Below are 10,142 nucleotides of genomic sequence, written 5' to 3'. Positions count from 1 at the left end.
CTGCAAAACTTGCAGCTCTCTGGAAACACACAGACACACACACTGCTTTTTAAACTGCAACTAAAAACCTGAAAAATGGCTGACCTGAGCTGAGCTCCACCCACTCTATGACATCACTGTTTTGTTAAAGGTACATTGCTTAAACATCCAGTTCTTAAAGGCACTCTCGCATGACACCTCCCCATAAGAAAAAAAAATAAACCATCAACTTCAAGATGGTTTCATTTTCACTTTTGCACCATCCACTAAGAAATGTACACAGTAAACCTTTTTGTTTGTTAAAAAAAACAACACATGCAAACACGTATAATAACATAGTCCATTTTTTTTGTTCTTCTTCCTCCAACTGAAATCCTTCACGATTGACAGTCTCTTTGAACAAAGTCTCTGCACGATCCATCCATTCCTCTACTCCTCGGCATTTCTCTTTAGAATCAGATACTTTAGTTCAATCTGACCACAGAGTCCCTTGCAATTCTCCCAATACAGGAACATTGGTGATCACAGCTTTCAGGCAGTCAAATGCCTGTTGAAAGTCCGCTGTCCATTGAAATTTTTTACGTTTCTTCAGCCATCCCCTGAGGACCGCCACCTGGCACTGCCAATACTGAAGACCCGCTGCCGTCTCAACCAGGATCTGCATGCTCGCGGCCATGGAGCACAGGGAGTGGACCACCTCCGCCTAGGACTGTGCCACATCATGCTGTGACAGTGCCACCACCTCCTGTGTGTGTGCCACATCAGCCAGTGACTGCGCCATCTCCCTATGGGACTTGGCAACCTCCCTCTGTGTCTGTGCCACATCGGCCAGTACCTCGGCAAGGCTGCCGCCGCGCTCAGCCATGGCCAGCGGTGGCTGGGCCACGCTCAGGAGCACTGCTGCAATGTACAGATGGCTCTGGCACAAGGCTGCCTGTGAGAGGGCAGCCCTGTCCTGGGCCTCGGCCACCGCCTGCACAGAATGCCCCAGGCCTTGGACACGCTGATCCGTGGCCGAAACCTTTGCTCCCAATGCCTCCACTGCGGACGCCACCTGTGCAGTGATGGACTGGGTGGCACACATGTCTGGCACCACCTCCTGCTCTAGAGGGTGGTTGGAGCCCTCCACGCGCACCTGCAGGTAGTAGATGCTCGGAGACACCCCCTCATGTAGTCTCTGGCTCAGTGACTGCATCGCACAAATGATGAGACTGTCCGTTCCAGAAGCCTGAAACCCATCTGGACGGCAGCTAGAGCCTGGGGTCGGCCCGCCCTCCGACCGTCTGCCACCTGGGGACGGACCTCCACCTGCTGTACCAGAGCATGAGTGTGATGCGCACGTGATAGTGCCCCAGGAGCCTCCTCACTAAAGTTCCCAACAGTGTCTCTGGGATGGTGGGGGGTGTTGGAGACAGCTGTGACAGGAAATCCGTGTCAACATCGGACTTGAGCCCCGGGGTGTCCTCGGTCTCGGGTCGATGGCTCACATCCGTGTTGGTGTCATCGTCGCTGGTCAGCGCCTGGGATTCTGGCTGTGGCTGTGCCTGGGGTCAGGGGCGGGGGATACCAGAAGGACCCGCCCCATCACCAGCAGCTCATGATGCATGATTAGACCGAGGGCCGGGGAGTGGGGGGTGGCGGTGGTGGTGGAGTGGAGGTGTGGGGGTGGTGTGGGTTGGGTGGAGGGTGTGAGGGTGGTGTGAGGGTGGTGTGGGGGCGAGGGTGGTGTCGGGGAGGGGTGGTTAAACGTGTCATGGGGAACTGCAACTCTGCGGGGTCTCACTTCCACTCTCGATGCCAATCTCCACCACCGGCGACTGCCCTTTCCCCGGGCTACTGACCACATCCAGGGCCCTCTGCTCTGCTGTGGTGAGGGGCTGCAGCTCCAATAGTCCCCCTCCAGTTTTCTCCCGCTCCTGGCAGTTATGGGCAGCCTGCTCCTGGAACAGGAAACGCACAGTCTTCGACAGTCCAAAGCATGCAGCCCAGGGGGTGGGTAGCAGGTGGTTTCAGTGGCTAGGACACCCGCCACGGCGGCTGGAATGGGCGCCGGCATGTGGTGCATGGTGTGGGTTTGGCCGCCCTCCTAGTTCGGGGATGGGGTGGGGTTACGTATGTGTGTGATGGGGGTTGGTGCCAGCGGCACAGTGCTGCCTATTTACCCTAGTTGCCCTGAGGAGGTTGTGCAGTTTCCTCCGGCACTGCTGGCTGGTCCGAATGTGTTGCTCACGGCGCTGGCCGCCTCGTGCCACCTGCGCCCAGGTCAGCGAACAGCGTGGCTGGCACCCTCCTTCCCGGGCCGGGGTACAAGGTAGCCCACGTCTCTTCCACAGCATCTAGCAGGGTCTTGAGATTGGTGTCCGTAAAAACGGGATGCCGCCCTCCTCGCTGCCATCTTGTTGGCAGTGGTGGTGTATGTGGGGAGTGAAGTGTGCATATGCGACTGTAGTTTGTCAACTTCCTGAGTGTCAATCGCGAACCCAACAAATCCTGCACCTTTTCTCATTGGAATATGTTCGATTCAATGGTTGCTGAATCAGTCCAGGTGCGGCACTAGTTTTGCTGTTGTACAAGCCCACGAATCCTGCCCGGGCGTCAACTCTTCGTCTCAGGAACAGAGAATTCCACCAGTCTCCCATTGAGGTTTGAGATAAGGGTCGTCATTCTCCGACCCCCCGCCGGGTCGGAGAATGGCCGTTGGCCGCCGTGAATCCCGCCCCCGCCCCCGCCGAAGTCTCCAGTACCGGAGATTGGGGCGGGGGCGGGAATCGGGCCGCGCCGGTTGGCGGGACCCCCCCGCTCAATTCTCCGGCCCGGATGGGCCGAAGTCCCGCCCAGAAATTGCCTGTCCCGCCGGCGTAAATCAAACCTGGTATTTACCGGCGGGACCAGGCGGCATGGGCGGGCTCCGGGGTCCTGGGGGGGGGGGCGCGGGGCGATCTGACCCCGGGGGGTGCCCCCACGGTGGCCTGGCCCGCGATCGGGGCCCACCGATCCGCGGGCGGGCCTGTGCCGTGGGGGCACTCTTTCCCTTCCTCCTCCGCCACGGCCTCCACCAGGGCGGAGGCGGAAGAAACTCTCCCCACTGCGCATGCGCGGGAAACTGTCGGCGGCCGCTGACGCTCCCTCGCATGCGCCGGGAAACTGTCAGCGGCCGCTGACGCTCCCGCGCATGCACCGCATTTCCGCGCCCAGCTGGCGGGGCAACAAACGCCATTTCCGCCAGCTGGCGGGGCGGAAATCCCTCCAGCATCGGCCTAGCCCCTCAATGTTGGGGCTAGGCCGCCAAAGATGCGAGCATTCCGCAACTTTGGGCCGGCGCGATGCCCGTCTGATTGGTGCCGTTTTTGGCGCCAGTCGGCGGACATCGCGCCGTTGGGGCAGAATTTCGCCCAAGGAGAATATTTTTCTCTCAGAGGGTAATTTGTCTGAATTCTCTTCCCCAGGGAGCAGTGTAGGCTGGGTCATTGAATATGCTCAAGGCTAAGTTAGCTAACTGAAGTTAGAGCCACAATCAGATCTGCCAAGATCTTATTGAACGGCAAATCGGCTTGAGAGTCCAAATGGTCTCCTGTCTGCCGCTATTCCTTGTGATCAGATTCTTTGGGCGAAATTCTCCTACCCGCCCCCGCCACATTTCTGCCCCGACCGGCCGGCGGGAGTCTCTGTAACACCGGCCGGTCAATGGGGTTTCCCATTGTGGGGCAGCCCCACGCCGTCGGGAAACCCCCGGGCGCCGGCAAAACGGAGACTCCCGCCGGTGGAGAATGACGCCCATGGCCTCTTGCTTTGTGCCCCTCTCCTGAAAATGACCAAGTCCTGTCACAGCATTTTAACATGGGAGTGGTGAATGAAGGCATAACCAGTTTTGACAACAGATGGGATGTGGGATAAAAATTGAGCTCAGGCTTGGACAGAAGATAGCATCTACTCTGGTAAATAGCAGGAACAGCCCACGGTGAGGCATCTCACTGCAGATTTTAACCTGTGATAGTGATCTGAATATATTTATTTTAAAAATTAAATTTAGAGAGCCCAATTTTTTTTTTCCAATTAAGGGGCAATTGACTGACCCTGCACATTTTTTTGTGTTGTGGGGGTGAGACCCACGCAGACAAGGGGAGAATGTGCATACTCCACACAGACATGACCCAGGACCAGGATCAACCCGGGTCCCCGGTGCCGTGAGGTAGCAGTGTAGTGATCTGAATATAAAATAACCATTGATAAGTGGGGTGTGATTATTTTTGAGCCGTGGCTTTGGTTGGTGCATTTTGATTAGACAACTGATTTAGAATTTTAAACAATTATAATGTCTTCTACCTCTGTTTTATATATCATATACATAGTATATATAGACTATACACATATATATATATCTGCACCATTGGACCTATTGTGGAAAACTGTCAACAGATTGTAAGGGCAAGGTATTAAACATGTTGCAGTGGAATCTATTAGCATTTACATTAAAAGCTGTGTGCCATTTCAGAATCCTGATGGGAAAACATTACTCAAAACAAGAAATGCAGAAACCAATGCCCAACAATAAGACTGTAGTAATTATTGCACTATGATAGACCTGCAAAATGATGAGCAATGCTACTCACATTCACGGTTGAGAGGTTCACATTCAAAAGATATTGCTGATATTTTCTCATTTTTAAATGTGTGACTTGGTACATTTGACAAAAGAAACTCCTGTGCCCACTGGCCTATGGATTGAATTAGGTGGTCCCTGGATCAGGGAAGATTGAGTTGTTAATTTTTTGATTGTAGCCTTTAGGATTTTGAAAGGAATTAAGAGGATCCATAGCGAGAAACATTTTCCACTGATTGGGGATTCTGTAAAACAAGGAAGTGTAACCTCAACATCAAAGCAGGTTTGGGAATACCTCTTCACACTAAGGGTGGTAGAAGAGCGGGATTTGTTCTCACCAGAGCAGTGGATGCTGACTGAATTAGGTCAATAATTTACTTTGCTCGCCAAGAGTGTTAAGGGTTATGGAATCAAAGTGGATGTGGGGAACATGGGTGTGGTGTTCTTTGTATTGCTCATTTCAGGATGGTTGGCGTAGTGTTCAGAAAGACCACAAAATAACTTGAACTTAAACAAAGCTATAAATGTCTTAACACTACTAATTTGGATTCAACGCACACTCTTAAAGAATACACAGTTGATTATTAACATTTAAACTGCACTCACCTATAGCTAATCTTAATACTGATATGCTACTATGATCTGCTCTCACTCACACTATTAGTACTTCTGACTCTCTCTAACTAACTCCTGCACACACTCTCCCTCAAGGCTTAGCATCACTGCCTTATATACTTGTAACTGTAGCTCCCTCTAGTGGCTACTCTAGACACTTCATTACTCCTTGCAGTTCTTATAGTTATGATAATACCACAAGGAGGTGGTGTTGGTGGATGAGTTTAGGATTCAGGGCAGTGATCTCACTGAACGGTGGAGCAGGGGCGGCATGGTGATGCAGTGGTTAGCACTGCTGCCTCACAGCACCAGGGACCCAGGTTTGATTCTGACCTCGGGTGACGGTCAGTGTGGAGTTTGCACTTTCTTCCTGTGTCTGCGTGAGTTTCCTCCAGGTGATCCAGTTTCCTCCCACAGTCCAAAGATGTGCAGGTTAGGTGGATTGGCCATGCTACGTTGTCCCTTAGGGTAAGGTTACAGGCGGGGGATTGGGCCTAGGTAGGGTGGTCTTTAAAGATGTTGGTGCAGTCTCAATGGGCCGAATGGCCTCTTTCTGCACTGTAGGGACTCTATGATTCTATGAGGCTCAAGGGGCTGAATGCCCTACTGCTGTTCCAAGGTGTGACGTTTGCACACTTGAATCATGGCATACAGATCGAGTAAGTCTAATTTTTTTTCAGTTGTTTCTCTCTTCTCTGCAGTATTGTCCAATGCTGCAGTACAATTTCATGGGCCCCCTTCTGCACCTCAAACAAGTGATGATTTTTCAGGTAGAAAGTGTGTTTACAAGGCCGGCGGGGGGATCATAACTGAGCTCGATCATTGCAGCAGGGATCACTAAATTGCAGGTAATTTATGAGTATGTTTGCTACATTATTTGAGGGTATTTTTTGCCTGATGCAGTCCTGGAATTACTGCACAGTTTGCCGAAAATATGTGGCTGAAGTCTATTAGAATGAAGGTATTAATACCTATTAGGCAGTGTGAAGTACCGCTTCGTGTAGCCAAGTAACAAAGGTGAAATATGATCTTGAGAAACTCAAGCCTGGGTCATCTGACAGGGGATATCATGATGTAACAAAATAGGGCTAGATTTCCTTGTGGGTGATAGTGATTAATGCTGGTAGGAATTACAGACCAACCATATATCAGAGTTACGCATCAGCAAAATTAATAATAATTGAAGTAGGAGCAAGTATTACCATGTAAATAAAACAAAAAAGGACTGGTCAAATTGACTGGCTCAAAAATCAGCTCTCATGTTTACTATTGGAAAATGAATTAAAATGTCACTGTTATACACGCATTGTCAGTTGCACTTAAAGTGACAGTGGCCACCAGGTTTAACTCAATTGGCTTCCTTCTTGCATCTTCCAATAATTAAGCAAGGATCAGTCAATCAATGGTGCACAACCATGATTTTGTTACCCTCTGGATTTGACTCTTCCAGTGCTGTTCATACTGGCCTTTCATCTTGTATAAACTCGAGCTCTTCCAAAACTCTCGCCCCTTTATACAGACTTGCAACTGGTTCCCTTCACATATCACGCGTGTGCTAATCTACATTGGGTTGCGGATCCACCCTAAAAACATTCATTTTAAAATTCTTACTCACATGGTCAAATCTCACCTTGCCCTTTCCCCTCCCTAGTTGTCTAACCTCCCCGACGCTCTACAATCCTCTGTGAATTCTGTATTCACCCAGCTCTGGCCTCTTGTACATGCTTGCTCCACTGTTAGTGGCTGTGCCTTCAGTTGTCTCGGCCCTAAACACTGGAAATCCCTTCCCAAATCCTTTTCCCTCTCTATCCATCTCACTGTTTAAGATGCAGCTTAAAATCAACCTCATTGATCAAGTTTGGTCACCTGCTCGAATGTCTTTTTTTCACTCAATTTTGATATTTGTACGATTATCCTTTTGTGAAGCCCTCGAGATGTTTTATTATACTAAAGGTGCCAAATGAATGCAATCTGTTGATAGATTGGGGCATTGCCATTAGAGGCAATGCTGACACCACTGTAATATAAATGAGCCTGGTCTGGTATTGCAACAATAAAAAGCCTGCTTCAGAGGTGGTATTTTCCTATACACCAAGTAATGTGCGACTGGCACTGCTTTCATGAGCCATTATTTTTAAAACTGAAGTAACCAATGCAAATTTTTAACAAACAAGTACACAAATTTGTTCACCAGTTGTCATCAGCACCTTGCATTCCAAACCCCAGTACTGGAGCTCTTTGGAGCACCAGTACTGTAATATATTGTGGAAACATTTCAAACACAATTGTAAAATCGAAATGCAATAATGTATGCATTCAGGAAGTGGTTCCCAGATACCAAAAAGAAGGGGTGTTGTGTGGGTTAGAAATAAAAAATGAAATTACAGTAGATTGTTTAAGTCTGTTGAACATGCGCTGCTTTTAAATTCAGTTTTGGTGATTCTTATTGTTGACTGAATTCCACATCGCCCCAGCACCAGGGTGTTTCCTTTTTATTTTTTCATGGGTGCCGCGAGCAAAAGCCAGCATTTGTTACCCATCCCTAATTGCCCTAGAAATGAAAAGAAAATTGCTTATTGTCACAAGTAGGCTTCAATTGAAGTTACTGTGAAAAGCCCCTAGTCGCAACATTCCGGCTCCTGTTCGGGGGGGCTGGTACGGGAATCGAACCGTGCTGCTGGCCTGCCTTGGTCTACTGAGTAGTTTTCTAGGTCATATCAGAGGGCAGTTAAGAGTGCACCACATTGCTGTGGATCTGAGGCTGGACCAGGTAAGGATGGCAGATTTCATTCCCTTAAGGATATTAGTGAACCAGATGGTTTTTTTTTGATGAGATGACTACTAATGCCTCTAGGGGGAGTCCCCAGACAGAGACCGATACAGCCAATGACACCGGCTCAGCAGAACAACCAATGAACTGTCCCATTGGGCTTCTGAAGAGGTATTTCCAGTGCCTCAACTGGTTAGGTGGTGCCCTCCAATCGTGTCCTGAAAGAGCTTCTGTCATTGTGGTGGTCTTCTTGACAATCTCCATAATATGGCCCTTTAGAGAAGTGTGGACCTTTGGACCAGTGAACCTTGGAGAGAAACTGCTCATCTAGGGAGGAGCAGGGGAGGAGGTGAGAGAGGAGGATGAATTGGGGACAGAAGGAGATGACACTGAACAGGCAGCTTCCCCGCTACACGATGAGATGGTCTCCTCCTGCCATCCTCCAGGAAGAAGACTTCCCTTCACTACCTCATGGTCTCCAACATTAGATCCAGGTCGACATCGAAGAAGGAGTAGGTCGGTCTACCTTTGCCAGGCCTTTGGCTCCCCTGTGACATCTTCTGGTGCTGTGGAAGGCTCAGCAAAAATCCGCAAAGCTATCCTTCAGGAGAGCTAGTAGCCTCAGTGATAGCTGCGTTCTGGGGCCCCCACACTTCATCAAACCACCTCCATTTGGCCTTCACTGGCTCAAAGTGAACAAGAAACCTGCCTCTGTATCATTTAAGGGCTCACCCCCCATGAAAAGCTGAACTTTAATCAGTTTCCCATGTGGAGGGGGGTTTCTGACCCAATAACAGACATACTCCTGTGTCCTTCCTCTGTGGTGAAAATACAGCCCCATCAGTATGCTCTTCTGGAGGGGGTGTTACAGGTGGAGAAATGAAGCTCTTTTAGTCCACCTGTGATCTTAGCACTCCAAGACCTAGACGGTAGAGGTAAGATCGCAAGTGAAATTTCCTTTACCCCTCTCGGGTGCAGCTTCTACTCTATCAATTTGAAACCATTTCCCCAGCGGCATCAGGAAGTTTTTTATGTCTAACTACAACTGATAGTCTCTGTATCGCGCGGAACTGTTTCTGCTTCAAGCTAGTCTGTAAATATGTTGGGGCTTTCAGTACTGGATGGGGTTACTGGAGTTCCAGACGTGTGAGTGGTACATTCTCACAGTCAGAATATAATTGCGAGGGACTGTGTTGACATTTCTTTCTTTTTGTTGGGGGGGGGTGGGGGGGGGGGGGGGGGGTTGTTGAAAATCTGTTGAAAAATTTGAATAAATATATATATATTTTTTAAACTTTGTTCTTGTTGGAGGATGGTGGGTGGAATGTTCTTCTTTGTGTTTGTTGGGGATTGGTATGTTTTGCATATGTACATTTGAGCGGGGCGGGGGGAGATCAGTGGGGGGTAGGAAGCTTGGCACCATGGGCGGGGGCTACCAGGCTAGCTGGGCGGGCTAGTTCACGGAAGCGCAGTGGGAGGCGAGCAGGTGACCAGTTTGATATGGGGGGTTGTAATTGTTGTTTTGTTGGTGGGGGGAGAGGGTGGGGGGGGGGGGGGGGGAATGTTCTGCTGACAGGGGAGGTACTGGCGCTGGGAGACAAATTGGAGGTCGATGATGGTGGGCGTCGGACGGCGGGCCTGCGGAATCGCGGGATATAAACTGGAGGCTGGCCTAAGAAGGGTGATGGTTGATCGGCGGGTGGGTGGGTGGGTGGGGGGGGGGGGGGGGGGGGGCGGTGGGGGCATGCCACCCGACCAGGCTGATCACATGGAAGGTGAGAGGGCTGAATGGGTCGGTCAAGAGGGCGCGCGTGTTCGCACATTTGAAGAGGGCTGGAGGCAGACGTGGCAATACTACAAGAGACACACCTGAGGGTGGTGGATCATACCGGGCTGAGGAAGGGGTGGGTCGGGCAGGTATTTCATTCGGGACTAGACTCTAAAACTAGGGGGGGGTTGCGATCTTGATCAATAAGCGGGTGTCATTTCAGGTAGGGCAAATAATGGCGGACTCAGGGGGTAGGTATGTTATGGTGAGTGGGAAGCTGGAGGGGATGCCAGTGGTATTAGTAAATGTTTATGCACCAAATTGGGACGACGCAGAGTTTATGAGGCGAGTGTTGGGGAAGATTCCGGCCTGGACTCGCATAAGTTGGTCATTGATCCGAGGTTGGATCG

This window comes from Scyliorhinus torazame, chromosome 1, assembly GCF_047496885.1.
Source record: "Scyliorhinus torazame isolate Kashiwa2021f chromosome 1, sScyTor2.1, whole genome shotgun sequence".
Classification (NCBI taxonomy): domain Eukaryota; kingdom Metazoa; phylum Chordata; class Chondrichthyes; order Carcharhiniformes; family Scyliorhinidae; genus Scyliorhinus; species Scyliorhinus torazame.
Note: the sequence above shows the minus strand (reverse complement) of the source record.